Source organism: Panicum virgatum, chromosome 5N (assembly GCF_016808335.1).
Source record: "Panicum virgatum strain AP13 chromosome 5N, P.virgatum_v5, whole genome shotgun sequence".
Classification (NCBI taxonomy): Eukaryota; Viridiplantae; Streptophyta; class Magnoliopsida; order Poales; family Poaceae; genus Panicum; species Panicum virgatum.
The window spans coordinates 17696210-17710719 of NC_053149.1; the positions used below are offsets into that span (position 1 = coordinate 17696210).

Sequence of the window (14510 nt, forward strand, 5' to 3'; positions counted from 1 at the left end):
ATCTTGATTGGACGTGCGCAAACTGGTCATATACTGACATATGGAACCAGTAAGCCCGATAGCTTGATGGACCTAAATTCTTGAACCAAGTTGTACCCCACTCGACGTGGATATAGGTGGCGGGGTCGTAGCCTGAAATCCGTGATGTGATTAGGCCCGATGGGGGGTCCTGCACAGGGGTGCGAACCCGGGTGTTGGTATGCTTGGTTCAGGGTTTAGTATCCTCCTTGTGAAAGGTTGCCACGTGCAGTTTACCGGAAGCTGTACGTGATGTGTGCCTAGTTATCTCCTGCAGGATGTAAATCGATTCGAATCGCCGCAATTCTCAGACATGCATGCCGTTTGATCTCGCTTAAACATCATAACTAATTAAGATGCAACTAGTATAAAAATGTTGCTTGTGCACCGAGGTATCTTTGTACCTACACGTTAATGTTATTCCTAAGTAATGTCTTTTATGTGAGTCTTTGAATAGGTAGCTACTGTTTAGAGTCTAAACATTTGAAAAATGAACCAGACCACCAAATATAGCCTTGCATACTCCTTGATCTTATGTCTATTTTCGGTTAGTCGGGTCAGTCTTGCTGAGTACCTTCGTACTCAGTGTTTGTGCATTAACTGTTTTAATAGTGCTACCGGAAGAAGCGCAGGAGTGAAGACCCCAAGACCTGGGGTGTATGCTGAGTCCATACACCTCCGGATATTTTACAAAAATCTTGTGAGAATAGGCCCGCATGTTAACCAACCCTACGGTTGTAGGATCAACGTGTTTGAAACTCTGTATAACTGGTTTGCACTAAGGTTTGTGCTTATTGTGTAATAAATCTCATCTTATTTTCTGATATAGATTTAACGTCTGTGTGTAATATCTGATGCTCCAAAGCAAAGTGATCCTGTACGTATCTCTCATGGTTGTTGGTGGTTGAATCGGGTGAAACCCGATGGACTACCGGATTTGTTCCGTTTTAAGAGCGTTGGCTGGATTATCCTTGTAAAAGAGTGATAGGGCGCTCTTAAGCCGGGATAAATTGGCCGGTGCCGCCACATAGCCACAACGGGTTCCACACGTCAAAGAGAAGTTGGACCTAAGGTCAGTTTCCGTGAGGGTTTCATGGAGGGTTTGATGGTATAAAATATCATCAATTTTGCTCTGATATGTTAAGAAGAGAGAAAGATGGAGTTTCATGAGAGAGTTCACCACCATAAAATCCATCTGGCACAGTTACCTAGTTCCTAGACCAGATAACTGTACTATAAAATTGTGCACTGAGACTAGCCTAAGTGGTCGGGAGAGTTAGCCTAGTATAAATACGAGCTCAAAAATCTATGAAACCGTGTTCTCTCCCCGATGTTGAGTTTACAGTTGCCCGTAAGTTTCCTTCTCCTGGTCGATTTTTTCCACTGCAGCACATGATGGGACCTACTGTGCTCACAGGCCACAGCGCATATCCCACTCACGGATCCCCCTCCTCCTCACCCGCTCCCTTCCTCCTCCTATCTCCTTTTCTCTTTCTCCTTTTGGATCTAGGCGAGCGCTAGGGCCGGCGGCGCTCCCCGGCGAGCGGCGCGGCGACGGCAGCGCTGGGAAGCGAGCGGCCTGACGGCGATGCTGGGGAGGCGGCGCGGCGGGCCGGCAACGGAGGTGGCGGCGAGGAGCGGAGGCGGCGCGGCAAGCCGGTGGTGGGAAGAAGGCGCCGCCGCCGGGTTGTTTTTTTATATATAATCTGAATAAAAATTTTCTACCTAATTTTTTTATATAATTTTTTAATTGATTTTTGCACAAATTTTTTCTCATTAATTTTTTTCCTATCTCTTCAGAATTTTTTATATCTCTCTCAATTTTTTTCTTGAAAATTTATTTATCTGTCTAAATTTTTTTTCTCTTCTCTAAAATTCTCCATGAAATTTTTTCTGTCTCTCTAAAAATGTTTTCTAAATTTTTTCCTAAATCTTTTTTATCATAAAATGACAAAAAAAATTAAAAAAAACTCTGTTAGAAGATCCACCGTAAGGAGCCGTCCTTACGGTCGACCGTAAGCTAGGCAGGGCCTGTTCTCTCCCGTGTTTCAAAACATCGAAAGCCATCAACTGCTTAGCCGAGATTCTAGGCCGCCGTGTGTTCTGTGCCGGCATGCAAGCAGATGATCCTCCAGGTAGGATTGGAACGAACCAACTATAATCCGACGCCGATTGGTTTCAGGACACCACAACGGAACACAATCGGATCTGTTTATCCATGGAAACTACACGGCCGACACTAGACTATTTAGTCAGAGATGGTAAAGCAATCATCTTTGATTGAAGCAAACCAAGCAAACAAGCCTGGAATAGCTGGAGAGGCGATGGCAATGGACACTCGCCACCGTCGCCGCTCTCCCTCACGCGAACGGCGCCAGCACAAACGCCGCCGGCCAGCCGATGATGATGACCGCCGGGAGGAACCGCGCTACCCCACCGCCGAGGCGTCGCCGAGGGGGCCGGTGGCCACGCAGGTGATGCTGCGCGGCTTCGACGACCGCCTCTCGGCGCGCGAACTCGTCGACCGCCTGGAGGCCGAGGCGGGCACGGTCTGGCGCTGCCGGCTCAAGACTTCCGTGACGCCGCCCGGCTCCTACCCCGACTTCCAGCTCCAGTTACCCCTTGTCCCCGCCGCCACGGCGGCGTCCAGGGCCGCGACGTCGCCGCACGACGGCGTGGTGCCCGCGCACGCCTTCGTCTACTTCGCGCGCCCGGGGGCCGCGGGCCGCGCCGCCAGGTCCGGGCTCCAGCTCTACGGCGGCCGCAGCGGCAGGATGCGTACGCCCTCCGACGTGATCAGCAGCTCCCTCCGCGCCGCCCGCCGCCGCCGCCGCCGCGACGCCAAGCCGATGCTCTTCTCGGACTCGCGCGTCGAGGCCGGCCACCTCGTGGAGCTCGGCAGTCGGCACCTTCCTCGCCGCCTGGCGCGCGGCGGACGGCCCCGCCGCCGCCTCCGCGCTCGACTTCGTGGTAGACCCGTCCGACGGCCGCTGCCGGCTGCTGTTCGCCCGCGACGCCGCGTTCGTCTCCCCCGGCGCCGCGGCGCTGCTGATGCTGTGCTGCGACGTCAAGCTGGAGTTCCCTGTCGGCGACGTCGTGCGAACCCTGGCGTTCATGGACGACGACTCGCTGCTGCTCCAGCTCTCGGCCGCGCCCCTGCTGTACTACCGCACGGCGGGGGACGACGTCCACGACCCGGTACCCTTCGACCTGATCGACGACGACCACGATGACCCGTGGATCCGGACCACCGAGGTCACCCCCAGCGGCGCCATCGGCCGGTGCCGCGCGTACCGGGTGTCGTTCGGGACGCGGTTCTGGCCTGCGATGAAGGCCGCGTTGGAGTACATGAAGGGGGAGGGGGTGCTAGTCGAGATCCTTGACACGCGGTGGCGTGGGCTCACCGTCCACGACGAGCCGGAGTTCGGGATGCCAATGCAGGACATGTTCTTCTCCGTGCAGCGTGCCGAGGGGCTGAGCTTTCCGGTGCTGTACATGGTCAATGCGCTGCTGCACAGTGGGGTAGTGAACCAGCACCAGCTGACGGCCGATTTCTTCGGCTTACTGAAGAGAGAACGCGACGCTGTGAATGTTGCTGCACTGACAAGATTGTTGGGAGGAAAGTTTCAAAAGTTTGATGTGTGCCTGAGGTTGAAGAATGCGCAGGATTGGGCTGCCAGGAAACCCGAGGTTCTTGGTCTTCATAGCAGCAGAAAGGTTGGTGCCGATTACAATGCCGAGATGCGGAGGCTGGTGATCACTCCCACCGGGGCTTACTGTATGGCACCACAATTGGAGCGCTCCAACCGCGTTATCCGGCATTACCAACATGAGGCAGACCGGTTCTTGAGGGTAACTTTTATGGATGAGGGTAAGCTGCGGCTAAACACCAGTGCGATGAACTTGTATGTGGCGCCGGTTGTCAAGGACATGCTGCCCAACTTGTTCCAGCAGCAGAAGACAACAGTTTACAAGCGTGTCCAAACAATCTTGACGAAGGGTTTCCAAATGTGTGGCAGGAAGTACTACTCATTCTTTGCATCCTCATCGAACCAGCTTAGGAGCAGATCAACTTGGTTCTTTGCAGAGGATACGATCACGACGATCGCAAGCATTAGAGAGTGGATGGGACAGTTCCCAAGTAATAATATCGCAAAGCACACTGCTAGAATGGGACTGTGCTTCACATCTACATATCCAACGGTGACGACACAGCAGGATGAGATGGAGTTTCTTCAAGATGCACATCATAATGAATACAACTTCTCTGATGGAATTGGTAAGATCACACCAAAACTCGCATTGGAAGTTGCGAAGAAGCTGCCGCTGACGGATAACTACATCCCATCTGCGTTCCAAATTAGATTTGCAGGATTCAAGGGTGTGGTAGCTGTGTGGCCAGTGTTGGATTAATCTTGATGTTGGCGGCCTCTGAATGTTCAAGCCGATGTTTGTCTGAATGTTCAGAAAGTGCAGAAGCAAGAGGCGGGAAGCCGTTTTGTTTGGAAAGGCGTTTTCAGAGAATAGCATCTTCAGTTTTATTCGGATAAGCACCAGGCCCGAGTCTTCAGGGCAGAAGAGTGCGTAGGTGCGTGCGTTTTGATCCGTAATGTGCGGTCGTGGGATGGCACGACTGTTGGCACATGATCGGGGAGTAGTTAACTTGTAATCTAGCTTTGACTTGTGTGTGCTAGTTAGAGAAAAGTCTCCTCTGCTTTTGTGTGAGCAGTGTGCTCTGTTCAAGAACAGAGACAGCATGGGTTCTGACGGCATGGGAGCTGAGTGGCGCATGTCGTCCGTGTTTCACTCGTTCTAGATTCTTTTGCTTCCTTCGGTTGTAAGCTTTGTTGAGATATATAATGAGAAAAGTAGCTCGGTTAGAGACTGCACCCAAAAAAAGCGCTTTCTGTGTTCCTCTGTTCTCTCGAGTACAGAGTGAGTCCAGAGTGAGTTCAGAGTTCATGAGTGTTCTTCGTTGATCTCTGAAATTCGTGAGATTGGTGCCTGATCCTTGACCTGAGTTCCATCATTTGGTACCAGAGCCTCAGGTTTATGCCAAAGTATCCTCAGTTCCATCCCATGTCGGTCGTCAAGGCAGGAGGCGCCGGCGGAAGCAGCACAGGCGGAAGCAGCGGCGGCGGCGGAGGAGGCGGTGGTGTGCCGTTCCAGTACCCGCAGCTCAACTGGTCGAACTACACGGCGTGGTCGATCAGGATGCAGGCCATGCTCGATGCGGAGGATGTGTGGGAGGCGATTGAACCGGAGGCGGGGTTGGCGATCGACGTGAAGAAAAACAAGAAGGCGAGGTCGTGTCTGCTTCAGGCACTCCCGGAGGATCTTCTCATGGAGGTTGCCGGGAAGAAGACGGCGCAAGAGGTGTGGGAGAGCCTCAAGACGAGGTTCGTCGGCGCCGATCGAGTGAAGGAGGCACGGTTACAGACCTTGAAGGGCGAGTTCGACGCCATGCGCATGAAGGATGGTGAGTCGCTGGATCAGCTCGCCGGGCGCATCGCCGGGATGGCGGTGCGTTACAGCAATCTCGGCGGCACCTTGGAGAATGCGGCTTTGGTGAAGAAGCTGCTTGACTCTGTCCCCGTGCGATTCATCCACTGCATCGCCGGGATGGAGCAGTTTTGTGACCTCAAAACTATGCAGTTTGAGGAGGCGGTGGGCCGGTTGAAGGCCTACGACGAGCGCACTCGTGGCGTGTCGGCTGGCGGTGGAGGCGGTGCTGCAGGCGATGGGCATCTTCTCCTCGCGGATGGTCAGCACAAGAAGGAGGGCGGCGAGAGCTCCGGCAAGCAAAGCGGTTCTGATGGAGGTGGACGCGGTCGTGGACGCGGCTACCGTGGAAGAGGGCGCGGCCGGGGTGGTCGTGGTGAGCATCAGGGTGGCAGGAACACAGGAGGTAAACCACGAGACAAAAGCCACATAAAGTGTTTCAATTGCAAAGAATACGGCCATTACGCCAATCAGTGTAAAGAGCCGAAGAAGAAAGCCGAAGCTCACATGGCAGAAACTAAAGGTGCAGAGCCAGCACTGATGCTTGCAGTGCTGGAGGAGGAGCACCATGACAGGCAGGAAGCAGTGTTCCTAAATGAAGAAAAGTTCAGTCCTGAACTGCATCAGGTGAAGCAAGATGTGTATGATGCAGGCGTATGGTATCTTGACAATGGTGCAAGTAACCATATGACTGGAGACAAAGGGAATTTTCTCGAGCTTGATGAGAGCATCACAGGCAGTGTGCGATTTGGTGATGGCTCCAGAGTGCACATCAAAGGAAAGGGCTCAATTCTTTTTGCCTGTAAGAATGGTGGGCAGTGGCTACTTCATCAGGTGTATTTCATACCCAGTCTTTGTAGTAATCTACTCAGCCTTGGGCAGTTGACCGAGTGTGGTCACAAGGTTGTGATGGATGAGGAGAAGTTGGAGGTGTTTCAGAAGGAACCATGGCAACTCATTATGAGGGTTCAGCGCTCTGAGAATCGTCTCTACCGAATACAACTGAGATTGGGATCACCTGTTTGCTTGCTGGCTGAAATGGAAGACCCGGCTTGGCTCTGGCATGCACGGTTGGGGCATGTTAATTTTCAGTCAGTAAAGAAGTTGGCATAGAAGAAAATGGCTGCTGGGGTACCACTCATTTCTCATCCTAACAAAGTGTGCCACGGTTGTTTAGTGGCAAAGCAGGCAAGGATGCCTTTTCCTGCAGTAACAGACTACCGAGCTGATGAGCCACTTCAGCTGCTACATGCAAATTTGTGTGGGCCGATCACTCCTTCGACAATTGCAGGCAACAAGTACTTTCTGTTAATTGTTGATGATTGTACCAGGTGGATGTGGATCTACACACTCAAGACAAAGGATCAGGCCTGCTCGGCTTTTGTCAGATTCAAAGCATTAGCAGAAAATGAGTGTGATCGTCGGATCAAGGTGCTTCGCACAGATCGAGGTGGTGAATTCCTGTCATCAGAGTTCGCTGAGGTGTGTATTACAGCTGGGATCACAAGGCAATGTACAGCACCGTATACACCACAGCAGAACGGTGTTGTTGAGCGAAGAAACCGCACTGTCATGGAAATGGCTCGGTCTCTACTCAAGTCAATGAATGTGCCAGCCAAGTTCTGGGGAGAGGCAGTGAGGCATACTGTCTATTTGTTGAACCGATTGCCAACAAAAGCAATGGGCGATCAGACCCCGTTTGAAGCTTGGAAGGGGAAGAAGCCTCATTTGGCACATTTGAGAGTCTTTGGGTGCACTGCACATGTGAGGACAGTGGGCTCTCATATGAAGAAGTTGGATGCAAGAAGTCAGCCTATGGTGTACCTAGGAGTGGAGGAAGGGAGCAAAGCACATCGTTTATTTGATCCACAGAGAGCAAGACTGGTTGTAAGCCGTGATGTGGTGTTTGAAGAAAAATTACAGTGGCAATGGAATGCTGGAGGAGGTGAGCTTGAACCTGATGAGTTCATGGTTGAGGATTGGTTCTATGCTGAGTCACCTGGAGGCAGTGGAGATGGCACTACTGGAGGTGCAGTTGGGCATGGCCAGAGGGCAACAGTGGAAGAAGAAGCACTAGTGATCATTGAAGCAGCTGCTGAGGGGTCACCTGAAGGTGCAATTTCAGTCACGCCAGTACCAACAGGTGCTGGTTTATCACCTGCATTGAGTGGCTCAGCAACACACTTGGACCCAATAAGCAATCAGCCAAGTGGAGTGCAGTCAGCACAAGGTGCATCACCTTCCAGTCAGTCCAGCACAGATGAAGCTCCAGCAAGGTACAGGAGGCTTTCAGATATTCTCAGGGAAGCACCAACAGTTGAATTGAACTTTGATGGTGATGATGAGGATGCCTTCTTTGCTGAAACTGATGAACCATTCAGTTATGCAGAGGCAGCTGGGCAGAAGGCTTGGCAGGATGCAATGGAGAAGGAAATTCAGTCCATTGAAAAGAATCAAACATGGACACTCACTACACTCCCAGCTGGCCACAGACCTATTGGATTAAAGTGGGTGTATAAGCTGAAAAGAGACTCAAATGGTGAAGTGCTAAAGCATAAAGCTCGACTTGTAGCAAAGGGTTATGTGCAAAAACATGGAGTGGACTTTGATGAGGTCTTTGCACCTGTGGCTAGATTAGACACAGTGAGATTATTGTTAGCTTTGGCTGCAAATCGAGGTTGGCAGATTCACCATTTGGATGTTAAGTCAGCTTTTCTGCATGGTGACTTGAAAGAGGAGGTGTATGTTTCACAACCTGAGGGATTCAGGGTAAAAGGCATGGAAGACAAAGTGTACAAGCTTAGTAAAGCTTTGTATGGGCTTAGACAAGCACCAAGGGCATGGAATACAAGACTTGACAAAAGTTTGAAGTCTCTAAATTTTCAGAAATGCTCACAAGAGCCAGCAGTCTACATGAGGGGAGACAGCAGTAATGGAATCATTGTGGGTGTTTATGTTGATGATCTAATTGTCACAGGTGCCAACACAGAGCAGATTGGAGCTTTTAAGCACCAGATGATGCATGAGTTTGAGATGAGTGATCTAGGATTACTCACTTACTACCTTGGCATTGAGGTAGAACAGCAGAGTACTGGGATCAGTCTTAAGCAAACAGGTTATGCAAGTAAGATACTTACTCAGTTTGGCATGAGTGACTGTAACTCAGTTAAGACTCCAATGGAGCCAAGGATGCAACTCCACAAGGATGCTGAAGGTGAAACAGTGGATGACACTGAGTACAGAAGGGTAATTGGTTGCCTGAGATACTTACTGCATACGAGACCAGACCTGTCATTCTCAGTGGGAGTTGCAAGTAGGTTCATGGAGAAACCTACCACAGCACACTTGAAAGTTGTCAAGCATATTCTGCGTTATGTGAAGGGAACAACACACTATGGTTTGTTCTACCCAAAACAGCAGAAGGAAGAAGAAATCTTTGGATTTTCAGATAGTGACTTGGCAGGAGATGTGAATGACAGGAGGAGCACTGGGGGGATGGCCTTCTTTCTCAATGGCAGTTTGATTACATGGTGTTCTCAGAAGCAAAAGACAGTTGCTCTGTCTTCCTGTGAGGCAGAGTTCATGGCAGCAGCAGCTGCAGCTTGTCAGGCCAAATGGCTAAGAAATTTGATTGCAGAGGTTACCTGCAGAGAACCCAAGCCAATCACTGTGTTTGTGGATAACAAATCAGCCATTGCTTTGATGAAGAACCCGGTGTTCCATGGGAGGAGCAAACACATTGACACTAAGTACCACTTTATCAGAGAATGTGTGGAGAAGGGTGAGATAGTAGTTGAGTTTGTCAGGTCTGAAGATCAGCGAGCAGATGCTCTAACTAAAGCGTTGCCGGTGGTGAAGCTAGCAACCATGCGACACTTGATGGGTGTACGTGATTTTGAGCCACACCAAGATTAAGGAGGAGTATGTTGGATTAATCTTGATGTTGGCGGCCTCTGAATGTTCAAGCCGATGTTTGTCTGAATGTTCAGAAAGTGCAGAAGCAAGAGGCGGGAAGCCGTTTTGTTTGGAAAGGCGTTTTCAGAGAATAGCATCTTCAGTTTTATTCGGATAAGCACCAGGCCCGAGTCTTCAGGGCAGAAGAGTGCGTAGGTGCGTGCGTTTTGATCCGTAATGTGCGGTCGTGGGATGGCACGACTGTTGGCACATGATCGGGGAGTAGTTAACTTGTAATCTAGCTTTGACTTGTGTGTGCTAGTTAGAGAAAAGTCTCCTCTGCTTTTGTGTGAGCAGTGTGCTCTGTTCAAGAACAGAGACAGCATGGGTTCTGACGGCATGGGAGCTGAGTGGCGCATGTCGTCCGTGTTTCACTCGTTCTGGATTCTTTTGCTTCCTTCGGTTGTAAGCTTTGTTGAGATATATAATGAGAAAAGCAGCTCGGTTAGAGACTGCACCCAAAAAAAGCGCTTTTTGTGTTCCTCTGTTCTCTCGAGTACAGAGTGAGTCCAGAGTGAGTTCAGAGTTCATGAGTGTTCTTCGTTGATCTCTGAAATTCGTGAGATTGGTGCCTGATCCTTGACCTGGGTTCCATCAGCCAGGTGAAAATGAAGAGACACAGTTGCTTTCCCTCAGGCCAAGCATGAAGAAGTTCGAGTCTGACCACTATGTGTTTGAAGTGGTGTCCTGGACAAAGGTACAACCAGCATTCCTGAACCGCCAGATTATAACATTGCTAAGCACCTTGGGTGTGCCAGATTCAGTCTTTCGGCAAATGCAGAATGCGATGCTTCATAATCTCGACAGGATTTTAACGCACAGTGATGTGTCATATGAGGTTGTAAGGACATGTTGCCCTGAACATGGAAGTACTGCAGGGATGATGCTGAGTGCTGGGTTTGCTCCTACAAACGATCCACACCTGCGAGCAATGCTCTTGGCTATCCGGTCCTCGCTGATGCAGGGTCTTTTGGAGAAAGAAAGGATTTCTGTGCCCAAGGGAAGGTGGTTGGTTGGCTGTCTTGATGAACTTGGGATCCTTGAGCATGGGCAATGTTTTATCCGGGCCTCAGCACCATCTGTAAACAAGCATTTTCTGAGGCACAGCCCAATATTTTCCTCAACAAGCAAAAAGGCAGAGACCATTGTTGGTACAGTTGTGATCGCAAAGAACCCATGTCTTCATCCAGGGGATGTCCGTATCCTTGAAGCAGTTGATGTTCCAGAACTGCATCAGCTTGTTGATTGCTTGGTCTTTCCCAGGAAAGGTGACAGGCCACACGCCAATGAAGCATCAGGGAGTGATCTCGATGGGGATATCTTCTTTGTGACTTGGGATGAAAGACTTGTACCTCCGGGCAAAAGAAGCATGCCCCCTATGGATTACTCCCCAGCTGAAGCGATACAGCTACCTCGCGAAGTACTTCCACATGTAAGTTCAACGATTCTTGCCATTGCTTAATTATTATTTCCCCATCCAAGAATATTCAATTTTTGTAGTTTCTGCTACTCATAGTATTAGATATTTTACTTAGGACAATCTAAACATAGCAATATTCAGTGTAAGCTAAAAATCATCTCAGATAGGCCATCCGCTTAAACCCATATTAGTTTCATCTTCTAAGAAAGTCCCACATAAAAATTACCATATGGTTACAAAAAAAAGGTAGAGGATAACCTATAACAATTTAGACAGTTCCAAACTAACACCTTTGATGGTTGCAGACAAGAACCTTCGGTGTCCAGACTCCAGATACTAATTTTTGAAAATCATATCCCAAATGTTTTGGAATCAAACTGTAAGAGATACCAGTTATTTCAAATGATTTTTTTACCATCTAACATAATTAGCCTTTATTTCTAGTGGCCCGAAAACCATATGTGATGAGGTTTTTGAGCCGCCTGAATTAACCCTTTCATTATTAATGATATATATTAAATTTGCACAACTAGTGGCTGAATGTTAGAGCAGATTCTGAGAAGTAGCAGTCAATAAGGGTAAAGTGCTGTACTGGTCTTGAGTTTAGTTTGAAATTAATTTAATGCTTGGAGTCAAAGTACATGATTGTAACCAAAGTGTTAGCTTACCAAATGTGTCATACGCCAGCTTTTTCCTTCATTTTTGGTCTATGCAACCTCTGTTAGCTGCCAGGTTTCTCTTTTCATATTATTTTTACTAAAATGAAAGTCGACTACTCCTTTTGACCTTATGATTTTGGCTTATTAATTAGATTAATACTTGGTATGAATAATTTCAAGTCCATTACGGGGTAACTATCTCTTTATTTTGAACGTTAGTATAGTTTTGAATGCTTATTTAAAGTCCATCAGTTGATTAGTAGATGCATAAAAGAACATAAAAAAACTGTTTTCTTCATTTCAGCTGGTTTCTTTAGATTGCTTCTTTGATGGTGAAAAATATTTTTTGCCGCTAAACATGTCATTAACAATACCTTCTGTTCGAACAGGATATCATTGATTTCTATTTGGAGAACATGGTAAGTGACAACCTTGGTTGGATAAGCAATGCTCATGTTGTTCATGCTGACCGTAGCAATTCCAGAGCGATGGATGAGAAGTGCATTCAGTTGGCGGAACTAGCAGCCATTGCTGTGGATTCCCTTAAGACCAGGAAAATTGTAACAATGCCAACTTACCTTCGACCAACAGAATATCCTGACTTCATGGGCAAGGAAGATGCCATCTCCTATAAATCTGAAAAGATCCTTGGAGAGCTTTATCGGTCAATTAAAGAAGCATATGAGTCTGATTTAGTTTCACATGGTACCAGCACTTCGGATGATCTTACTTATGACATGGATCTAGAAGTTCCAGGGGCATCAGATTTCCTCGAGGATGCTTGGCAGTGCAAGTGCTCGTACAAAGAGCAGTTGAACGCATTACTTAGTCAATACGGTATGCGCACTGAAGCAGAGCTTGTGATAGGGGAGGCATGGTCTCTTACAGGAGACAATAAGAAGCGGGACTATGAGACACAAGAGAGGCTTAACGACATATATTTCCAACTCCACCAAGAGTACCGAAGTATATTTGAAGGCAATGTTGAGATAACCGTGGAGAAGAAAAATCTAGTGTATGAGACCAAAGCATCCGCGTGGTACCAGGTAACATATCACCCCAACTGGATCCAACGATCAAGGGAAATGCCTCCAAGATTCAGCTTTCCATGGATCGTTGTAGATTACTTAGCAAAGATAAAGGCGAGAAAGACTGCAAAAAGTATTGATTGATGAACCTTGTATTATCTCTATATCTATATATATACTACTAAAAAGAGGCTAAGGATCATTTTTTCCCTTCGTCATGCCCCTTGGTACGTCGCCCCCTCCTCCCCCTTCGTACTGTTACAATATGTCTTTATTTGATCTCATCAAAACAGCAGTCATGGTTGAGACCATGAAAGCCATGGTAACAGCCATTGTTAAGGCTATTGTAACAGCCATGGTTAAGGGCATGAATGAGCCTTATTCCTGTGAGAGAGAATTAAAAGACCACACTAATGTTATCTATAACATCTATCCTGTAATTCCCTATATATATGTAACCTTGAGATCAATAAGAGATCAACTATTGTCACTATCCAATTGTCTCTACAATTTTTACTCTAACACGTTATCATCAGCTCTACACATTGAGCAAGAGAGAAAGAAGTAAATAGATCAACGATTCGAAGGGTAAGATAGCTCACCACATGCTGATTTCCCTTGATGATGGTTCTTCTCTTCCTCGCAACATCCGTGCTCGCTATCTGCATCGTCTCATGCGCCAGCAGCTCGTCGAGCTTCTCCGGGCTCTAGTGGGCCGTCCTTGACGTGGCAGGGGCTGTAGCCGTCATTTTCCTTCCTTTGGCTTCTTGAGCCGTGGAGGAGGACGTTGTGACATCAACGCCGCTGCCCGAAGGACGACTCGCACCAAAAGCTGGGACTCCAGCACTTTCACGACTCATTGCGGAACTCCAGAGATGCCCAACGGGCAGCCGCAGGAGGGGCCTGTCATGGTGACAGTGTTCTGTTCTCACCATGGCTGGTCCACCTATGCTTATCGCGACGCCAGTCCTCCTTCACGGGAGTACATGCTGGCAACACCGCCGAACTCTCCAACTCCGGCCACGCCCATCAACATGGTTGTGGGCAGCTCTAGCAACATGGCCCCAGCGACATCGCCTGTCCTCACCGAGCCGCAGCTCGCGCCTGCAGCTCCACCACCAGCTCCTGTGCGTCCTGGCTACCCGACCGTAGCCGCGGCGGCCAACGCGTGCCCTGGCCTCCGCCACATCATCAAGACCGGGCACGTCCCGGCCAAGATGAGCGGCGGTGGAATGGCCCGACGCCCTCCACCCTCAGGTTAGGGAGAGGCCAGAACACGTGCGAGGGAAACGGGGACGAGCGGTGGCGAGCGGCGATGTAGGGACACGGGGGCGGCGCATCAGTGTCGCGCGGCGGACCGGCGCGGCGGCGACGATTGCGCAACGGCGTGGCGCTAGCGGATCGGTGCTGCAGTGGCAAGGTTAGGCCTTCTATGCCGCGACAGGTTGGGCCACACCGATCCAATGGGCCGCGCTGGCCCACCAGCGCGCCCCTCTCGTCTGGACCAAAGCGGCGGTTGGCCGAAATCGAGATTGTCTTCGCCCACAACCCAATTATCTTTATTTATTTATACAAAATTTTAAATTCAGCAAATTTACATTCCAGTCCCTAGACTTTGAACAATTTACATTCTCAAATAATCAGAGACAAAATATTTGCTTTCAACACCATGTAATTCTCTATTTTTCATATATGTGTTCATTTCAGCACTTAATGCATTCTCATGTCCTTTAATATTATAAGTACTATGCAAATTTAATTTCCACGCTCCACTTTATTTATTCAATGTAATTATTCCTTCTAAATTGGAACAATTCTTTGAAGTTTGAGAACATATGGATTTATGTATGCCTAGGGATGGCAATTCCACCATGCGGATGCGGGTATCAATGGATTTTAGACCTGATTAATGCGGGTGTGGGTCCTATA

The 14510-nt window shown here is 48.9% G+C and overlaps 1 pseudogene; it reads left to right on the forward strand.

Annotated features, from left to right (window-relative positions):
- Positions 1–2276: 2276 nt before the first annotated feature.
- Positions 2277–12725, forward strand: LOC120674622 (annotated as a pseudogene).
- Positions 12726–14510: the final 1785 nt, after the last annotated feature.